This window comes from Lissotriton helveticus, chromosome 6 (assembly GCF_964261635.1).
Source record: "Lissotriton helveticus chromosome 6, aLisHel1.1, whole genome shotgun sequence".
Taxonomy (NCBI): domain Eukaryota; kingdom Metazoa; phylum Chordata; class Amphibia; order Caudata; family Salamandridae; genus Lissotriton; species Lissotriton helveticus.
This window is the reverse complement of record NC_136067.1, coordinates 1,889,169,765-1,889,190,520: the sequence shown is the minus strand read 5'-3', so window position 1 is coordinate 1,889,190,520 and position 20,756 is coordinate 1,889,169,765. Positions and strand designations below refer to the sequence as shown.

At 48.2% G+C, this 20,756-nt stretch overlaps 1 protein-coding gene across 2 annotated transcripts in view; it reads left to right on the top strand.

Moving 5' to 3' along the window:
* AIDA (axin interactor, dorsalization associated) overlaps positions 1-20,756 on the top strand; it is a 165,966-nt gene that overhangs the window by 656 nt on the left and 144,554 nt on the right. The gene's annotated exons all lie outside the window — the stretch shown is intronic.

The window sequence follows — 20,756 nt, the reverse complement described above, 5'->3', positions numbered from 1 at the left end:
GATGAAGTGACTTTTGAAATAATGTCGCGTGGATGCACACCACAAAGTGTATGATACTGTTCGCATAGTTATTATGCATTTTCATGACGCTGTTAAACTAATGTGAATATATATAGCGGCTCATACCTCACGTTTTCGTTTCTAGACGCTATAAATAACCGGTCTTGCAAGTACAGAACGCGAGAAAATCAAAGGAATAAGCAAATCCACGTTGTTGGACAGTGTGATTATATTTGCTTATTGTACCCAATGAACAATTGAGGTATAACATAAACTTGTTGCCAATAGCACAGAGGCTGGTCTGCCTGTTCTGCATTTTCGGAGCCTGCTGGGGCAGCCCTGAGTCTTCCTGCTGCCTGCACTCTGGGATCAGGGCCTGCTTTTTAGAGCAGCATGTGTTTTTTTTCTTATTCTGGATTTCCTAATTTCTTTTGGAATGACTTCTCGATGAGTTGTTTTTGAATGAGGCTCTGCTTTCAGTTTCGGGACTGGTGTTCGCTGCTCTTGCGGTGCCCACCCCCCCTGCTGTCTTTGGGTGGAGTCGCAATGCAGGATGTGAGCAGGTCGAAGAGTCAGACCTTGAGCATTCAAACATCGGTTTCTGCCAGCCCCTGGGCCTGCGGTGCGCACGGGTGCAGCATTTAGCTCCGGGGGTGCAGTAGAGGGGACGTGTTACATTTTATAAAAATTAAATATTATTTTGCTTCTCTTGGCTCCTCTTACGAACAGTAAAACAAACTCGGCAGTGATTTTAAGACTGTCCACTGGTTTAGGAAACATACATAAAAGTTGCTTGTGTGGTGTCCCATGTTGCCTTTGTGGTCATAGAGACTCCTTACCGTCTAACTACACCCTTCGTCGTGTGACGTCACCAGCAGTTATGAGGGTGTTTCAAGTCAGAAGGAACATGGCTTTCAAATGTTAAATATCTATTACTTTATATGGCCAGGTACTATCGGCTACCGAGTGCCTGCACTGGTGTATTAATAATTTATATATTTTTATATATAGTTTTAATGGAGTATTGGCACTTTTAAAAAGAAACCAGGTAGATAGTGAGTACTTGAAACATATTTCTAAATAAAGCACTTCATGTCACTTGAAAAAGTGCTTCCTCCATTTTTCAATTTTTCATAACCTACAGAATTTACCCCCTTGTGCATTCAACTATATATCTAATGAGGGCAAGGTATAACCAGGAAGCTAATTTCAGATTTTCTACTATGGAATGTTTTGCGTTATGAAGTCTTGCACGTAGGGGACCTTTGTAAGGTCAAAAGCCAGAATAGCACCTTCACAGGGGCAAGAAAGTCAGTGTTTCAAAAAAAGAAATGGATCCATCATACACATTTTCCGCAGTAGATTAAATTGCATGGTGAAAAAAATAATCCTCGTAATACACTGACAGGCGCGTTTGTTTTAGGACAACACTCAATGGAAAGTTCATAGATGAAGTTGTTGGGTGTCAACATGTTCAATAGCTGGATGATAGCAAATGATGGATTAAACCCAGATCTTTTGACTGGGTGTGAGTGTTTGATTGATTCAGATGCCCCGTCCATCACCACCCCCTTTTGTACCGCTTTTGGCCGCCATAAGTGTGGCAGGGTATGCTCAGACGTGAGTCCCTTGCTCACTGGATTCAAGCAAGCCGGGCTGAAGACGGCTGGAATGCCAGAAACCGGTCCTCGGAAGCTTGTTTCCGGTCCAGGGAAGACATGGCTTGGCAGTTCGGGCTGGACTGTTCCCATGAGGCACAGGGTCAGACTGATTTGCATATAGCCATGTCAGAACTGGGGTGGCAGAGTGGGCTAAAGAACGGTGATGGATTAAACCCAGATCTTTTGACTGGGTGTGAGTGTTTGATTGATTCAGATGCTCCGTCCATCACCACCCCCTTTTGTACTGAACATGTTCAATAGCAGCAGGTTATGGCGTATCTGAATCGTGTTTTGTGCACTTGTTGATTGTTGGTTTGTGTGCATAATGATAGTGTGGTGGATCCTGGATTTGGGTAATATTTGAAGCATATCCTCCTAACTGCTGTCTGCAAATCTATTCTAAGAAATTGGAACAACACAGCGGCCACCTCCTTCTGCCCTTGGCTAAACTGAATCTCCTTCCTGAGGGGCAAATAACATTTCATTACAAAACTCCCCATGGATTAAGCGCAACACATTTATGTGGAACTCCCTGGATAACTATGTTGCCACTATTGAACCACAGTGACTCTCTCCTGTCTACCCCCTATACTTTAATTCACCTTTCCTCTAGCCCCTGGGTACAAAAATGAGAGATATTTAAAACTGTTAGCAACACCTTTCAAAACCCTGGACTGAACCCTTTGACTGAATGGAACATATGGTCTGGATTGCACCTGCACTTAAACTCGTTAAGATCTCCTTGGATTTTATATAGTTGTACATGTGATTGTCTCCATACCTACTAGTGCCCCCCTCCCCTCATCTTACTCATTGTACTTTACTTCTATATCTTATTTTTACGCCATGCTACACGTCTTCGGGTTTATCGGATCTCCATTTGATGTTTTCCTCTTATTTACATATGCCTCCTGGATTTTGTTTGGAAAGCTAGACCCTCAGGTCTCGATCAATCCTCCAGGAATGTAAGCATTTGTTCTGTATATTTTAAACAGGACCCGTCTATCCTCTGATTGTCTCTTTCTCCATTTGTTTACAAACATTTTCTCAATAAAATTCTCCTGAAATTAAAAAAAGGTCTGGTGACAGAAACAGAGCTTGTGAGGGGATTAACCCCTTGCATGCTGATGACGGCCCCCAGCCGTCATGCACTACGGTGCTCGTGTGCTGATGACCGTCATGACCGCACCCCCGATCCGAATGTGCTGCACAGGCTCAGAATCGCGGCAGCATGCAAGGGGTTAAAAATGAAAAGTAGTCGGTTAGATGGGTATTTAGAAGAAGGATAATCCCAGTGGAGTAAGTGGTTGACACCTCCGTTCTCATAGCTATGTACCCAAATAAGTACTGCGAAAGTCAGTAGGTCTCACCTTAATATGTGCAAGTTCTAACCTATTGACTTTGCCAGTGCTTGTTTGTAGCGCATATATTTTTTTGAAAAAGATTAGAGAATCGCATTGTTGGAGTAAAAGCAAACACATATGGTATCTCAACTTAACATTGAATTCAATATTTTCACTCTTTATGAATGGAATGGTTTATTTTCAAATACTTTTTACTCAGGAAGCTCTGAACAGAATTTAAAAAGAATGAGGAAGTCTCAGAATTTAAAAGTAAACTCTTCCCAAGGCATAATTGACTTTCCACAGGACTCCATATTGAAACAAATGCAAGAGTCATTTGGTCCTCTGCAGAAGCCCAGGGGGCAGATTAGGGGCTTCCAGGTAAAGAGACATTGCCTTTTGAATCATACTATGAACACTTTATCCATCAGATGGAAGCCGAGTGACTGCAGCAGCCAACCCTCCACCCAGCACCATAAAACCCTTTGTGTGCCAAGGCCTGTGTTTTCATGCTGTAACTGGAAAGCAGGAGATAAAACAAAAAATCACCTCCAAGATCTTCTCTTTGGTCAAATTCAGGCAAAAATATACCTGTGCTGCACCGTTACAGACAAGCTGGGAGTGGTGGGGAGTAATGCTGAGCGCATGGGCAGGTGTTTTAGAGGGGAGAAGCACACAAAGGAGTGAGCTAAAAAACTCATGCACTGTTAAGGTGTCCTGAGAGAAGAAAGTAGTTGCCTTAATGTGAGCAGTGGAAGAATTCATCCAATCAAAAAGCACAGCAAAGAAGCTATACTCCAGGGGAGGGAATAACACAAGAAGAGTAAGGCAAGCCATCTAATAAGAAGCAAACAAATAGTGACAATAAAACCAACCAGGATAAGCAATGGGGTGAGCTGTAAACCCACTGTACGTTTTTGTTATGGTCTACAAGAGATCTTTTGCAAATAGCTTTTTTCGTTGAGTTAACTACTCAACTTTCAGCAATACAACGGTGCTTACTGCTATTAGGCACGGATTCTGGTGCCTATATTAGGGGGGGTTGACCCCTCGACTTCCTAATTTGGAATCCTTTGGAGCAGACACTTATTCAACTTTCGCTTCACCCCGTGTCCATATACACAGCTTCACTTATCCATTTGGTTGGTTTTACGTGGATGCGATCAATACAATGTGCCATGACAGCATACCGATCTGTTTTCTTGAATGAGTGAATTAGCAGGATCGAAGCACTTATATTATTGTGATTCTTGCCCTGAAGAAGTACAATGTTCTGGACGAAATGCGTTGGCTATCTGCTGTGTATATACCTTGCATATATGAACCATGACAGAATAAAAGAAGATTAGCACGCAATTTTTTTGAAAAATCATACTGGACTGTTTGATTATTTTTATGTTATTGATAAAACTATTATATGGTGCACATTTTTATTATATTTGATACAACTAGAACCGTTTTTAGCAAACTGGGAGGGGTCACATTTGCTGGAGCTTCAAGACAGAGGTCAAATCTCAGGCAATACCTTTTGACAAATTGCTGCTTTTTTAGGTCTCGCCTAGACGAAAGCAAAGCGAAGCTTTGCTGTCTAGGGCGAGACAACTAATGCTGTTACTTTTGGGGGAATGTGGACAGCAAAGTGCCACGCGCTTTTGCAGGCCGAGATTTGACCTCGTGAGCGCGCACGCCCAGCCGGCGCCGTGCACATCCCCTGCCACAGACACACACATGCACACGCAGGCAGGAAGGCCCCCCCCCACACACACACACACGAGCGCACCCCCCCCCCGCCGCACCCACGCAGGAGCGCACCTACACGCACGCACACACACATACAGAGACACCATCACCACCCCCCTCCCCCCCTACCCCCCCCCCCCCCCCGCCGCATACATAGAAGCGCCCCCGGTCGCCACATACATGAGGCCTCACGCCCCTCCTCTCTATTCGGGACTCACCGGGTCGGCTGGCGCTCGGCGGCGGGCCGGTCTCTCCTTCTCCAGCGGGGGCTCCCTCTTCTGCACGGCCCCCCCCGCCATGGCTGGCACGGCATCTCCGGTCACAACAGGCAAAGCTTCCGCAAGGCAGTGGGAGCGGACACACCTCTTCCCGGCCCCGCCCACAACCAGGCGGCGGGCCGGACATCTGCTTCCGGTGTTTTCCTCCGGGCTGCGGCGGTGATTGTTCTCTCGTCTTATCTTTTATAATGTATATTGCAGGCAGCTGGAGGTGCAGCCGGGGGTTTTGGAAATTGGAGTTCCCCAGCGGCTGTGAGATACAGCAGCTCACCCCCTGTAACTCCGATGTGATCCTGGGAAGACATGAAAGTTCAGTTCCCCAAGTAGTCGTGGGTGCAGGCCAGTGTCAAGTCCTCCCCAGCACGAAGCTCGTGCACAGAACAGGATCAGAGCACTTCCCTATTTACAAGAACTTGAGCAGGGATGTGTTGCTAACAACTGTATGTAAGTAACAAGTCTAACTTGTGTTTTGTGGTCCACGCTGTTGAAATTGTGCCATTTGAAGACACCCACACCAAAGTACAAGGCAATTCTCAACGTGCCGTCGCATATATTTTTCCAAGTTATTTTGAGAAGATACAAGGGTCCCCCTCATGGACTTGAGAGATTGCACTCAGGGGCTGTATGTTTCCTCCTCAGTTAAAATAAATGCTTTTGTGCATCCAATTTTTGGCACTGGTAAAATACTTTACGACCAACCACCTATTTGCAAAGGCACACAGCACCGTTCATATACGAAGATTGTCCCACACTTATCCAACACAGTCTTCACTGACATGTGTCAAACCCAGTGTAAAAGAAGCATTTGCAATGCAATAGGTCTCGCATTTACTACGCAAGTTTAAGCTATTGACATTGCGAATAACAAGGCCTTTTATTTTTATTTTTGTTTTAAAAACATAAATAAAAGGCATTGTCATTTACAGTGCCAATAGCTTAAACTCTTGTAACTGCGAGACCTATTGCATTGCACATGCTTGTTAACCATGGGGATTGGTGTTTAAAACTCTTCTCATTTTGCAGTCAGAGAAAGTGAATTATGTGACAATCTCACTCGGGGGCTGGTGTGTGAAAGAGGCTGGAAGTTGTCATGTTTAGTAGCACATCACAAAATGTAAATACCTGTAAACTAACTGTATGCAATCAGTTGTTAGGAAAGCAAAAATGAAGTACATTTTTGTGTTTCTGAAGTGTGATAGAAACAAAGATGTAATAGGATTAAATGTATCATGACACTTTACTTGGTGGTACACAAATGCTAAATGTTTTCTGAAACCCAATCTCCTCACATTTTTCATTTGTAAACAGTATTGTTTTATCAGTAAAATTATGTCTGTGCAACTTTAGTGACTATGTCAATGGAAAATGTACTGTCAGTAAATGACAGTGCTCTACCTTGCGATGCTTTAGCATCTGCCTCATGTCCAATAAAGCTAGGCAGGTTGAAAAAGTTTGCCGTTCTAAAAAGTGGGTCCTGGTTCTGGGAACTACTGCGCTACACACTGTTGGGTAGGCGAGAGTTATTAACCAGCAGTTGCCTCACTTGAGCAGTCTATTTGCCTACGGGGCCCACAAAATGAAAAGGTGAAAGTTAGAGCTGGGCCTGATAGATGCACTCCCCTATATTTAAGTAGCTCCTCCGATTTCTGGGAGGGCAGAGATGCAGTTCGAGGGGAGTGCGCCTCAGGATGCTGAAGGCCAAGATTAAGGTGGCTTAGTTTCGGGTACCTGAGTGCGGGCTGTTATTTTAAGCTACCTAAGTGAACACCAGTGACCCCACCCAACGAGGGCTGGGACACAGTAGGTCATTGCCTTGAATTTGATAAGTGTTGAAAGATTATTTTTCTTTTTTTCCCTTTTAGGATATTAAGATCTTTAACCGCTGTGAGTGCGGCATCGTGTTTGTTCATTGCGGCAGTAGGCTCCTGTAAGAGGGAGCACAGGATCGTTTGAAAGTGTGAATGTTTGTGACTGACTGAATAAATTAGTGTAGTGTGTTTGGGGTGGAGATAACATTTAGAGGAATAGTAGCAACGATAGATGCAGATGCACAATTGAAAGTAAACTCTTCCAGCCTTGCATTGTTCCTTAAGTCGCCAAAGATGCATATGGTTTTAGTATGCATTGTTCCTCAAGTCGCCAAAGATGCATATGGTTTTAGTATGCTGAATCAGTCTCTTTGAAGCCTGAAGAGAAAGGTTTGCTGCAATTGGAGATTCTGAAAATTGCAAAAGTAACAGCAGACACACATTTAAAGCTTCCTGTCCCCCCCTTTCTCCTTCCACCTTATAGTCACTTCGCTCGTCTTAGTATCTCCTATAAGAAACATCAACATACAAGGCTCTGTTTTAGACGGCTCACATACCGTTGTTAACCCCTTGCATGCTGATGACGGCCCCCAGCCGTCATGCACTACAGTGCTCGTGTGCTGATGACGGCTGGGGGCCGTCATGACCACACTCGCGCTTGGAATGTCCGGCACAGGAGCAGAATCGCGGCAGCATGCAAGGGGTTAATTTATCATGGGTCTTAAACCCATATAGGCCTTGAAGTTATTAATAAATAATAATAATAATAATAAGGTAGCTTGTAAAAGCGCATGGTTACGCCTTCCCGGCGTGTCCCAGCGCTGTGGAAAAACAGGCCCACCAGAAATAGCATAGCCAACCCCACTCCTAATAGTTCCCCTAAATGGAGAACAAATACGTTTTAAGGAGACTCCTAAACTTGGCCTCTGACCTTTCGAGTCTGAGACCCATTGGGAGTTTGTTCCAGCTTTGTGCGACTATGAGTCTAAAAGAGCGGCCACCCATTCTGGCTTTCTTAATCCGAGGGATTTCAAGCCGCCCTGTTCCTCCTGAGCGTAGATCCCTGCCTGGCACATACCTGGTGACCAAGTCTCCCAGGTAGGAAGGAGCCTTGTGCCAGAGAATGCGATGGCATATTAGGAGGGATTTAAACAGGACCCTCTTCTTAACGGGGAGCCAATGAAGTGCCGCCAGTGCAGGCCTGGCTGCTGCTCTTCTGGGGAGTCTCAAGACAAGCCTGGTTGCTGCATTTTGTAGGACCTGCAAGCGCCTCAAACTCTTTTCAGGTGCACCCAGGTATAGAACATTCCCGTAATCCAAACGGGACGTAATAAGGGCCTGGGTCATTGTCCGTCTTCCTTCTAGTGGAAGCAGATCCAAAGTTTTCTTTAGTGTTTTTAAAACACCGAAGCACTTTCCCACTAGACGCTGGATATGCACTCCATAGGAGAGGGCGGGGTCTACCCATATCCCTAGATTCTTTGCCTCCTTACAAGGAGTAGGAGTAGGGCCCAAGCATTGTGGCCACCAGTCATCCGTCCAGCTGAGTCTGTCTCCACCCACCACCAGTACCTCGGTCTTGCCTCCGTTCAGCTTTAGGCAGTTCTTATTCATCCAGGAGGCCAGCTCCTGCATGCATGCCTTAAAGTTGGAGGCCTCAGCCGAAGGCGCCTGGGAGAGGGAGATCAGCAGCTGGGTGTCATCAGCGTAGGAGACTAACTCCACTCCAAACGCTTGCACCACCTGAGCCAGAGGGGCCATGTATAAATTAAACTAGGTGGGACTCGAGGCAGAGCCTTTAGGCACCCCTTGTTCTAGCACCACCTCTGCAGACTGAAAGGAGCCCCGTTGGACCTGAAAGCTACGGCCTGTTAGGAAGGATTTCAGCCAGCCCAGTGCAGACCCTCTGACCCGACCTTTGTTCAGACACTGCAGCAAGGTGAAATGAGCTACGGTGTCGAATGCCGCACTGAGGTCTAGCACTATCAATGCCATGGTATGTCCAGCATCCGCACCCTGCCTAATGGTCTCCGTTGCTCTCAGCAGGGCAGTTTGTGTGTTTACCACCTTCTCTGCCACCTTGACTAAATACGGCAGCAGAGAAATAGGTCTGAGGTTCTCTAGAACTTCATGACTAACATTGTTTTTTTTTCTAATTGGAATCTGATTGAATGTATTAAAAATTAGGAGCCGGGCTTTAAAAATGTCTGGCACCAAAATGACAGTTGTTTTGTACCAGTCAGGAAGTGAATAGGAACATTGTAAATGGTTTAAAAGCAGCTTTGAGTAAATCGCTGGAGTGCTTCACCCCAGCTTATCTTCTTGAGTACTCTGTTATCCAAGGCACCCTACCCTATCTTCCTGAGATGAAGTCAGAGTTAGGAAGCGTGAGAAGGTGTGTGTGGGTGCTCGTTAATCAATTAATCCGTTTTTTATAAAGCACAACTACTTGCCCGTAAGGGTCTCAAGGCGCTGAGTGGTGGAGGCTTGGATCTGCGGTTCAGTCGAAGAGCCAGGTCTTGAGGTCTTTCCTGAATTGCGGCAGCGATGGTGATTGGTGATTGCCTGAGGTGCGGAGGCAAGGAGTTCCAGGTCTTCACAGCGAGGTAGGAGAAGGATCTTCCTCCAGCAGTGGTCTTGCAGGTCCGTGGGATGGTGGCCAGGCCCAGTTGAGCGGAGTTGTCTGGTGGGAGTGTTGAAGGAGAGGTGGTGGTTGAGCTATACAGGTCCGGTGTGGTAGAGGGCTTTGTAGGAATGCCTGAGGAGCTTGAAGGTAATTCTTTTGTTGATAGGTAGCCAGTGAAGGTCTCAGGTGGCCGGTGATACGGCTGCGGAGTGGAATGTTCAGGATGAGACTGGAGGAGGCATTCTGGATGTTCTGTAGTTTCTTGAGGTGTTTTGGGTGATTCCGGCATAGAGCATTTTGCTGTATGCAAGTCTGCTGCTGATGATCGCATGGGTGACAGTTTTCCTGGACCCAGTGGAGAACCACTTGAAGATATTACGAAGCAGGAGGACAAAACCACGTTGATTTGACGATTCATTGAAAGAGAGGAGCCCAGGATGATGCCAATGTTTCATGCTTGGTTGGTGGGGGCGATGCTTTTTTTTCGACTGAATTTGCTGACATATTTCGACACTGGATGCTGATGGGCACAATCCAGTGCATGTGTTCAGACTTAAAGTATAGCGAGTAATTGGCCAATCTCGGCTGACACATATGGTTTATAGGTAAAGCCACATTAATGTTGTGCATAAACTGCAAAGGTGGTTCAAAGGTTAGATGCCATGTGAGCTGTGGTGTGAACGTGCCCCACTCATTTGCGTGGCTTTTAAAATGTGGCATGTGGTCTGCCTCTACAGTTATGAATTGCTGTAGGCCAAAGTTGCAACAGTGCCTTCTCTGAATATGCCTTTTTTTAAATAAAAAAACCGATTTTTAACATTAAATAAGTATCATGTAGAAGGTGTCTTTTGGACGCCTAAGGCTTGAGTGTGCACAATGTATAGAAGTAAGACTTGCCAAGTAAGTAACTTTCAATGTGCCTGCAGTAATGGAATTCAGAAAAGTTATTACATAGATTAAGGGTCTAATTTAAGTACAAAATCCCTAACCGTGTGTCTTCGCCTATGTAAAAGCAATAAATAATTGGTACTGCTTTTTGCGCAGTATTAATAAAAATTTCAGAAAATAATTTTCAGAAAAGTTGTTCATCCCTCACTAAGCCTTGAAGTTCTCTCAAACTGTTTTGTTTGGTTCTCCCATTTTTCCCTTACTGTACCTGGATATCTGCATTCCAGCGATCACCTTCAGTAGGCATCAACAATCCTTGTATAACCCCATTCGAGGGAACCACAGGGCAGGCCAGGATTATTGGGTCCCACTTGTGGTGGTTGAGATGGTTACCTACTTGTTCCTGGAGTCTGTTGTACCATGGCTGTCAAGCTTGGCCAAGCACAACCATTTACACACTTCACTTTCACGATTGCATGGGTCAGCGGTCACAAGTTTCTTGCTGAGTCGGTGGGGCGGGGGCAAAAGCTCAGAACTCAACAATCAACCAACAGACATAGAAACTTGATGTGCAATACATACTTGTCTTTTCGTAAAAGAAAGTACTTTTAATCACACAGCAGAACTAAATATTACATAGTTTATTTTGTGAATAAAGGGTGATACCCTGAATATGCTCCTCTTATGGGCACTACACCCCCCGCAATGATCTCCTGCCTGGATAACTCTGTTAGTTATAGTTTCCAGTACTCTTTGACAGAGACATGAACTAGCCACAGGTCCCTATTGTGTTCCCAAAAGGTTTAGGTTCACAGCTTACTCATTATTACCCCAGTTGTTAATCTTCAGATTGTTTCTGCCCAGTTGTCATGCTGGAGTGCCCATATTACTCTGATTTTGGCTCTGTAGCAGTTGTGAAGGAGGTCAGGTGCAGCCATATATGCACATTGCTCATCCTCCCTTCAGAACCTGGTTACTGGCACATGTAGCTTGATGAGTCTTGTCGTAGTGATCGGTGCACATTCAGCTGTTGCAGCCTCCACTTGTTGATGGGTCGGTAGGTGTGTTTTCCTGTCAACTTCAGCTTTCTTGGGCCGATTGGTTCTTCCTCAGTAGTGTCTCTGCTTCTTGTGCTACTCGTATCAGTAGCACTAGTTGTAGCTGCCAGTGGGCGCATTGTGGGAGTTGAGCTTTCCTTTTGATGCGGTTCTCAAAGGAACCCCAGAGCCTTTTTGAAGCATTAATCCAGAACAGACAAAGGGGCAGGCCTAACCTTGAAACCTCCTCTCCTTAAACAATGGAAACTGCAGTTCCATCTCTTCTCCATATCATCAAATGGCTAGAAGTGCCGATGAAGTACTGATCGGCAGCCCCTTGCTAACAAAGTATTTTTGTAATATCTCAAGGTAGCCCTTTGTATCATCATCCCTGGAGTGTCTGGATCTTCACCATCCAGCCACAAGATTATAAGCAATGCACTTCCACTCTGAGGAAGCTGTCCCGATCCTCCATCTTGTGACTAGCCAAACCAGGATCATTGAAAATAGATCAGACGGGCTTCAATACTCACTTTCACATACACAATATTACTACCACGCATGTACTACAGTTATACTGTAAATGCAGCCGCTTCCAACATACGTGTAGGATGTAGGCACAAGGTTGTGAGTTTCACAGCTGGAATTTACAGATATGGGGCCAGTCTGCCACTCTCACTGACACATAAAAAGGTCTAGTAAACTATACCATCACAAAACCTGGTACACTACCATCATCGCTTTATGTGCTAAACCCAGCATAGGGCTGATAGTCCACTGTCCACTGTGACATCTCTCATTACACCCCTCCAGGTTACATGAGGGGGCCCGGACCGCACATAGCCGGGGATAGCAGCGCTAGGCCTCTGCGCGCACACTAGGATAGTGGGACGCCAGGGCCCAAAAAAAGTCTGAATACCAGAATTGCATGCAGTTGGACACAGGATAGGGGCATCCATGACCGTATACCATGGAGGGGACTTTCCCCATTCTAACAGATGCCCCTCCCGGATTGGACAGAGTGCAAACGCAACCCTTAAGTCAAAGGCTTGGGATAAACCTAAACAGAAACCTTAACAATGGAAATATAGGGGGAGGAGCCAAGCTCGCGTCCGAGATGGCCGCGTTTTAGCTCGGCTCCGCTCACTCTCCTGTCTACAACAACTATCCTGTACTTTATCCTGCCCCGGGAAGTATTCTACGATGTGCAGTGGAACGACGATACCTCACAGACACTTACCGTTTGCTCCGGTGGTTCCTGGGTGTCACGGATCCTGAGTTACGCCCCTGTCTGCTTCGGGGCCTCCGGAGCGGCCGGGCCTGGCACTCCTTGGCGGCGCCCGGGCTGGACGGGGCGCGGTGGCCGGCCCTTGGTGGTGGTGTGGAGTCGGTCGGAGAGGCCGATGTGCTAATAGACCGATTGCGGCCCCCCGGGCCTGGTCCGGCGATCCTGCGGCCTGGTGTTGGGGCGCTGCCTTCCATTGACGGGGTTCACCGTACATCTGGCTCGTCCCCCCTTTGTTCTCCGGCCCGGCCATTTTGAGTTCCTCCGCCCGGGCTCGGAGAACGGTGCCGGCGGCGTGTGGGGTGCCGGCGCATCGCCTTCTTCTGGTGGCCCCCCTTTCTGCCCTGGTGGCGCCTCCGCTGGTGGCTGCCGATATCCTGTTTTGCCCCGCTGGTATCCGGGCGGGGGTCAGTGTTTGCAGCGGCCCCGCCGAGCTTCTAAGATGGCAGCCGGCCCCATGACTCTCGGCCTTGCTGGGACTGGCGATGCGGGTCCGCCGCACGGCACGTTTTCTGAATACTGCAAAGGTGAGCCTACACTTGGCGACATCCTCGCCGCCCTGCGCTCCTGGGGGGCACCCATGACCGCACCTGTCGCTATCCTAGAGAGAGGTCCCTTGGCTGGGCCTGCCGGACCCCCCCCGGTTTGTGCGGCTTCATCTCTGTTGTGTGCTGCTGGAACTTTCCTTGGGGTCGTGGACCTGGAGGCTGCTGTTGGTGTGGATGTACGGAAGTCCGCTGCCCTTCTTCATCCTGTGCCTCCTTCTGCTCCGGAGGTTCGCCAGCCGGATCCCATCTGGACCGACCTCGATGGGTCTCCTTTTCCTCTTTTGCCTCACATGGCCAAACGAAGATCCTGTGACTGTGCCGCTGGACCGGCTTTCTCCGGGTCCTCATCGGAGCTGTGCCTGCTCTTCCTGAGGTGGTTGCTGTTCTTTCTGAATCATCCGGATCGCGATCGCTTTGATTTGAGTGTATTTTTGATTCGACTCCCTGTTCTTCACCTCCGGCTCCATGTGATCTGGTTCCTGGTTCGTTGGACTACTACAGTTTGCGAAAAACGAGGACAGGGTTGAGCTGATCTTGCCTCTGTGGACTGTTATTTTGCGGTATGGTTGGGCGATCCGTTTATAATTGTATGATTATATTTGATACTTCTTTACGTTCCTGGAGCTTATCCGTGTATTTACTATCTTCCCGTGGGCTCTGAGTATTTTCGGGCGGGGGGGTGGGAGCTGAAAGGGTTTTGATTGTGTGACTCCTCTCCCGCTGTTTTTCCTTGTTTTCCCTTCCCCCACCCCTTTTTTATCTAAGTGATTCTTTCTTTCCATATTTCTTCTATATTTCGGGTTCTAATTAGGGCGACAGGCACGCTGCTGGGGGGTAGGCCATAGCCTTCTGCAGGGGTGCAGGGTGGGCTGTGCGGGGTGGTGGGGGGGTCTGTTTTCTTGTATCTTCCCTTGTTCCTTTTTTGGTTCTATGGCTCTTATGTATCCCCTTATTTCGTGGCACGGTGTCGGCACGTCGCCCCCCGGGGTGTTTGTGCTGGCATGGCCCTTTTGGTATGTCTGCTGTCACGGTTTACTACGCATTCATTTCTCCTGTTGCCACTAGTTCCTTGTGCCGAATTAGTATTGGGTGCTTTGTTAGCCGTGGGGGGCGTGCACTGACGCTGCGCCCTCACTTTCTCCCTCCTTTTTTCCGATGTCCTTTTCCTCCCCTATTTTCCCTTCCCCCCCCCCCCCCCCCCCCATTTTTCTTTTCCTCTCCTGGGTTGTTGTAACGGAGGGCTTTTAGTGGTGTAAGCGCACTTTTCGCTGTTTTACTATTATGTGCCATGGTAGTGGTGGGAGGGCGTTGAGCAGCGATTGTGATTGTTATAGATGTGGGACTCACGTTCTGACTTTGCCAAAATGTGACTGTTCTTTTGGTCTTTTCCTGTATTCGAAACTTCGGCTTGCTCACGGCCCACCGCGGCCCTCTGGACTTTACAGATTGTCATTATCCTGCGAACCCCTTTATTCCATTATAAAATTAACCTACTCTTATCCTGTCCGCGATGGCGGCTCGAAGACTTGTTACCTTTGCCTTCATATGCGCTATTTAGAAATCCTGTTGTCACTCCTGTATTGCCTCGTATGTCTCTTTATTGTGGTGGCCGGCCTGGTGGGTTGTAGGCCCGTATCTGTGAGCGCCTTCTGTACAATAAAGGTTTTAAAAAAAAAAAACCAAAAAAAAAAAAAAACAATGGAAATATATTGGATCTCACAAAGGTGTTCAGATGCTTCTAGAGTACTGGTGCTTGATCTAAAACAAGAAGAAATAGCAACTCGCTGAGCTCATGTTGTGGAAAATTAGTACTGTTTGGTAAACATTATCTGCGCCATCTTGCCTTTTCCCCTGATGCCACACTTTTTGTCATACGCACCCGCCATTTTAGGTGCCTCGATCAGAACCACCCTCTGCACGCCACTGGCCCCCAGCAGAGCCCTTCGCCCTCACAAGCCCCCCACGCACTGGCCACCCCCCCGCTCTCACATGCCTTGGGTCGTAAACCCCTCTTCAGCGCAGCTCTGCCTCGGAACCCCATCCTGTTCCCAGCGCGACACCTCCCTTCATTCCTTTCATGGTCCCAGACCCTTTGATACAAACCCCCTTTTCCTGTGTGCCCGTTTGTCTTCCTCGTTCCCAGGCCGCCACCTGGCCCTGCGGATACTGTTTATTGCCCCCCCCGTACAGTAGGAAGCTTCCCCCATTAAAGGACCCTCGAATTGATCAAAGCCCCCACCCTATGATATCCGATCAACCCCACACATTCCGTGAATCGGCGGAATGTCCAGCTGCGCGATAATCATCACCTATTGTGACCGGGGTGGGGACTTCAACTGTAAATGTGTGTGGGAACGGGCCTGAAGGGGAGATTCCGAGGATGTCCTTTCATACTTCAAAGCATTGCAAGAATGTGTTACCTGCAATAAAAATCATAAACCTGTGTATAAGAGGCCAGGCCTCAGAGATGCGGTTAGAGCACCTCGTGACGATACTGGCTGTCCGAACTGATGTGTTCTCCTCCGGAGAGAATAAACCTTGTTTCCTGCCTTCCAGTCTCCAGCGCCTGCCTCTTCATTGATTAATATTTTGTGGGTTAAAGAGGCGATACCGCCGGGCAAATATTGGTTGTCCTTGACCTTTTTTTACAATTGGCGTCCCAAGCGTGGGGCCCATCAGCGACACGTGGATCCAGTGGGAGAGGTCCTGACGACAGAGTGAACGACTGCAACGATCGGGAGAGCTCCTGCCCAATAGACCCTCGTCTGGCAGCCGATCATCCGAACTTCACTGGTTCCGAACAGACCTCTCTCGAGTGATCTACGGTCCTGACTGGGAACCATCAGGAGTGCCGCGAAGAATACGAGGAAAAGAGGGCGATCGGGCGCTGGATTCGGAAGACAAGAAACTGTCCATACGGTCCGGGTAAGGTCGTGTAAACACGACGAATTGCGAAATGATTGTTTGATTGTTCGGAAAATACTAGTATTACTCTTTGTTGACTTGTTTGGAGATTCACTGTCTGCAAACGGAGAAACAACAAGCTCTTTCTCTTTGCAAACAGTGAAGGATAGGTAACGCAGCCAGCGTGCCTATCTTTCTCCCCCACTGATTGATTGTTTGAACTCGAACTACGGTTCGTGGATTGTTCTCGGGAGATTTCCCTCTCCCACACTGATTAATTGTTTTTGACCCCGAACTACTGTTCGCGGATTGTTTTCTGGAGATTCTCTGTCTGCAAACAGGAAAGAACAGGTTCCTCTTTGCAGATAGTGAAAGGGTAGAGGACGCAGACCTTTTGCGGGCCTACTTATTCTCCCCACTGATTGTTTGATTGACCGAGTATTGACTGTTCGATATTGGTTCATGAGGTATTCACTGCCTGCAAACAAGGTAGAATTGAAATATTCTGTCTAGTCTTTGCACGCAGTGATAAGATAGGCAGTGCTGACTTTTGTCCTCGTTGTGAGCCGTCCTGTCTGTCTTCTCCCCACTGATTGGTAGTTGGTTCAGCCCGGACCGTTTATTAGAGGTGGACCATCTAGCTCCGCTGGAAGGCACCCCTAATAAAGACATGTTCACAAAGTATGGATTAGTTACCATAGCCTATAGTAAGCTGTGGCACAAGTATACCAAAGAAAATCAAGAGAAACAGTGGCCACTGATAGGATCCTTCGATCTTGATAAAATAGAAACGTTAGAAATAGCCCTTTGTAGTAGTAAGACCACGCCTATTATGCTCGACAGTTTCGGTATGTGGCGCAAAGAAGCAATGCAACGAAAGAAAAGAGACGAAGTCAGAGTAGGTAAAGAAACGCGACAGACAACCTTCCAAGCATCTGGTAGGCAAAAGGAAGGGATAGCGGCAACACGGTTCCAAGGAGTAAACGCAGGAAGGGAACGGTGTAAAGGGATATATCGACAGGACAACCCCAAGACGCAACGACCCGAAAGTAATCCCCCGACACTACGCGCAGGACGACCAGACTTAGGGCAAAACCAATGTGCTTTTTGTAAATATTCCGGGCACTGGAAAGCCCAATGCCCGACTCTACTGAACAAGGGTAAGAGCAGAGGGCCGACAGAAATAACAGGCCGGCAGAAAGGGAAAAGGCGTGAGACAAAGATGAATCAGACTGACACGGACAGGCCAGATAGAACCACCACGTTTGATTACGCCCGATGGCACAGATTTCGCCAGACCGATTTCAGCGACATGTTTGAGTCCTCATAGATCGAACAACGCTAAGACGGGAAACCCAGTCTAGCTCTAAGTTACCCGGTGACGAACCCCGTACTACCGCTACTGTTCCCGAACACAAAAAGCCACCCTTTTCGGATAACCTACAGAAACAATACACAGAGTAGTCTCGGACAGATTAGTATACATTCCATTAATGAACTCAAACTTCGAGTGCAATGGGACTGATTACTCTCTGCTGCCCCCCCACTCTGTGAAAAAGGAGCAATTACAGGCCTGCATAGACAACCCCCCATTACCCAGACATGCCTGTCCAAACAAAATACCTACCCCCACTCCGGAAGTTCCCGAAATGCCGCAGGTCACCGGTCACGCCCATCCGGAAGGTGAAACACACAGCACGTGTGGGGCGGGGCCTGCTGACAGCCATCGATCGAAAAGATCGCCAGTGGGATGTCCAGGAGGCACCACGGGCCCGGCATGAAATGGCCTTCCCATCCTCTTCTTCCTGGGGTGGCGTCCCCCGGGCCACGAGTAGGGAGGGGGAGGATGCAGATGACCCCCTCCCTCGTATCTCCTGGTCCGGCCATCACAAATACCTCCGCTGAAGAATTGGTACAGGGTGGGCTGGGAGGGAGAGGCGACGCGAACGAGCCTCTCCCACCTCCCCGGATAGGAGGTTTCCCAGCCCCGGCCCGGCGCCGAAACCCTCCAGCCGGGCGGCGGCCATACTTCCGCAGCACAGGACATGCACTGCGGCGGCCATACTTCCGCAGCACAGGACATGCACCGCGGCGGCCATACTTCCGCAGCACAGGACATGCACCGCGGCGGCCATACTTCCGCAGCACAGGACATGCACCGCGGCGGCCATACTTCCGCAGCACAGGACATGCACCGCAGGCGGCCATACTTCCGCAGCACAGGACATAGGATGGCGGCGACCATACTTGCGCAGCACAAAACATACGATGGCCCTCAAGTGTACTTGTGGAGCACGGGATGTGGGGTGGCCATCATGTATGCCCGTGAGAAGGGGCGGCGTGGGGTGCACTGGGAGAGGGAGGCGGCGCGAACGAGTCTCCCTCGCCCCCCCAGGTGGGGGCGCCACAGCTGCACCCTAGCCGAATGTCCTGCTCCTACGGCACGGTGTTCCATTTTTTTTCACCCCAAAAAGTCTCTTCCACTCTTGCAGACTCGACGAAGGGCGGCTGCTGCGGGGTCTCAAAATGGCGTCTGGGCCCCCTGGAAGGCGGGTCTAGGCCGCTAGAGTAACTTTGACCAGCAATGTAACTCGGACGCTTGCCCACCGGGGCACGAGCCCCCACCTCCGACAGCATCCCCACAGCCTTGAAGATTCTACAAAAAGTCCCAGGAGCCCTCGGCCCCTGCAGGCTTCCGGTGAGGAACAACTGCCTTGATCGCTAACGAAATAACCACGACCTAGCCACCCCTTCTGTTAGCACGAGTTTTTTTGAACTGCCGATAGGGACTCTGGTCCAACCGCCGGTTGTGGGAAACATTTTGTCCCTGATGCTACTTCCGGACTAACCCGGCCCCGCCCAAAATGGCGCCGGTGTCAATAAGAACTTACGAACACCTCGTGGTGTTTTTTTGCTAATAAGACTTGATGTTCTGAGATATGTATATGATCCTTTGTACACTTGACGAAAAAGAGGGAGGGTTCACTCGATGAACATGTAAAAGGATCCCGTTAAAAATGTTGGTTTCAATGTACGATTTATTATGATATTATTGTAACTGATACATAACCTCGCTTGTGACACACGCCCACGGTATGCATTTAGGAAATTTGATTGCAACTAGTCTGACTGTGCTTCCAATTATGAAATGAATGCCCCTTGATCCCTCACCTATTGATAGACCTTTTTAGTTTCCTGCAAATGACTAAATAAACCCTTTTAAATGTTTTTAATGCTGCAAAATAGCCCCCCCTTACTGTACGCGCTTCAGCCATCGCCGTGTCCGGCCAAATACGATTGCACTCTCATATCTACATGCTGAACGATTGTGCAAATAAAGGTTTTCCAAACTATGAACAGGTATTGCATGCTTTTGTAAAATGTGGGATCAGCGGGAGAGTTTTTCTGTGCGCCCTGCTTTGTTCTCTTTTTAAGGTTATTAGAAGATGGTTGCTCAGCCCCGGATGGAGGATCGAATCTAAGACACGATACTCTGCCTCCAAATATGCGACTGGCCCAGGAACTAACGCATGGAGAAGGACCTCGACTTCTGAGGACGGGTAAAGTGAAGCGGTGTAAATGATAGAATGTTATAAAGGTTCGGCACTCAAAGGTACTAGGGAACAGAGTTGGCCGAAGAGCTGATATGCCTTAGAACATCACAGCGTTGGAAAAGATTTAAGGACCCCGATAGCTAGATACATCTACCAACTAGATACCTCGCACTAAGCGCCTCTGATTTTTAACGTTTCCCTACACACGGCCTATAAGGACACTGCCCCCCCTGGCTTCAGAAACCAAGACCCCAGGGATTCTATCCCGAGGAGATAAGACGAGTATGTGGTAAGTAAAGGACTTTCGTGCCCATGCATTTGATATGCTCGAATGTTGTCCCCCTCCCTTCCCCTCTTTTCCTCCCTCTACAGGTTACATTGGAATCACGACTGAGGTATGGTGAAGATCTGAAGCCTCGCCATGTCTGATACATGAAGCGGACTAACGCTGCAAGGTGGCACCTAAGGACACCCACAAACTACTCTTGTAACGAAAGAGCCAATAAGTTGTATGATATGATGAAACACGATCACCCCTAATCCGTGTTGCGTGAATGGGCACATGTCACGTATGTCTGAAACTATGAGAAAATGTTTTTTTGCGACTGAAGCGTTGACTTAACTAGTCAAAGGACCGAGAGTGCGAGAAATGCGACACAATGGTGCCTTTTACTCAATGCATGTCCCTTGTACCCGGCCTAATGCTCGTCCGTCCCAAACTGCATGCTTTCGAAATTCTAACAGACCCGTAATGTCTCATGTTGTGTAATGCGCTGAATAGCCTATCTTAATACACGGCCACTCCCCATGTCGCACGTGTACTATTTAGCCTATTGTTGCACATCTCTCTCTCTCTCTTCTCTCTCTCTCTCTCTCTCTCTCTCTCTCTCTCTCTCTCTCTCTCTCTCTCTCTCTCTCTCTCTCTCTCTCTCTCTCTCTCTCTCTCTCTCTCTCTCTCTCTCTCTCTCTCTCTCTCTCTCTCTCTCTCTCTCTCTCTCTCTCTCTCTCTCTCTCTCTCTCTCTCTCTCTCTCTCTCTCCTGCACATCTCTCTGTCTCTCTCTTCTCTCCTCCACACTCTCTCTC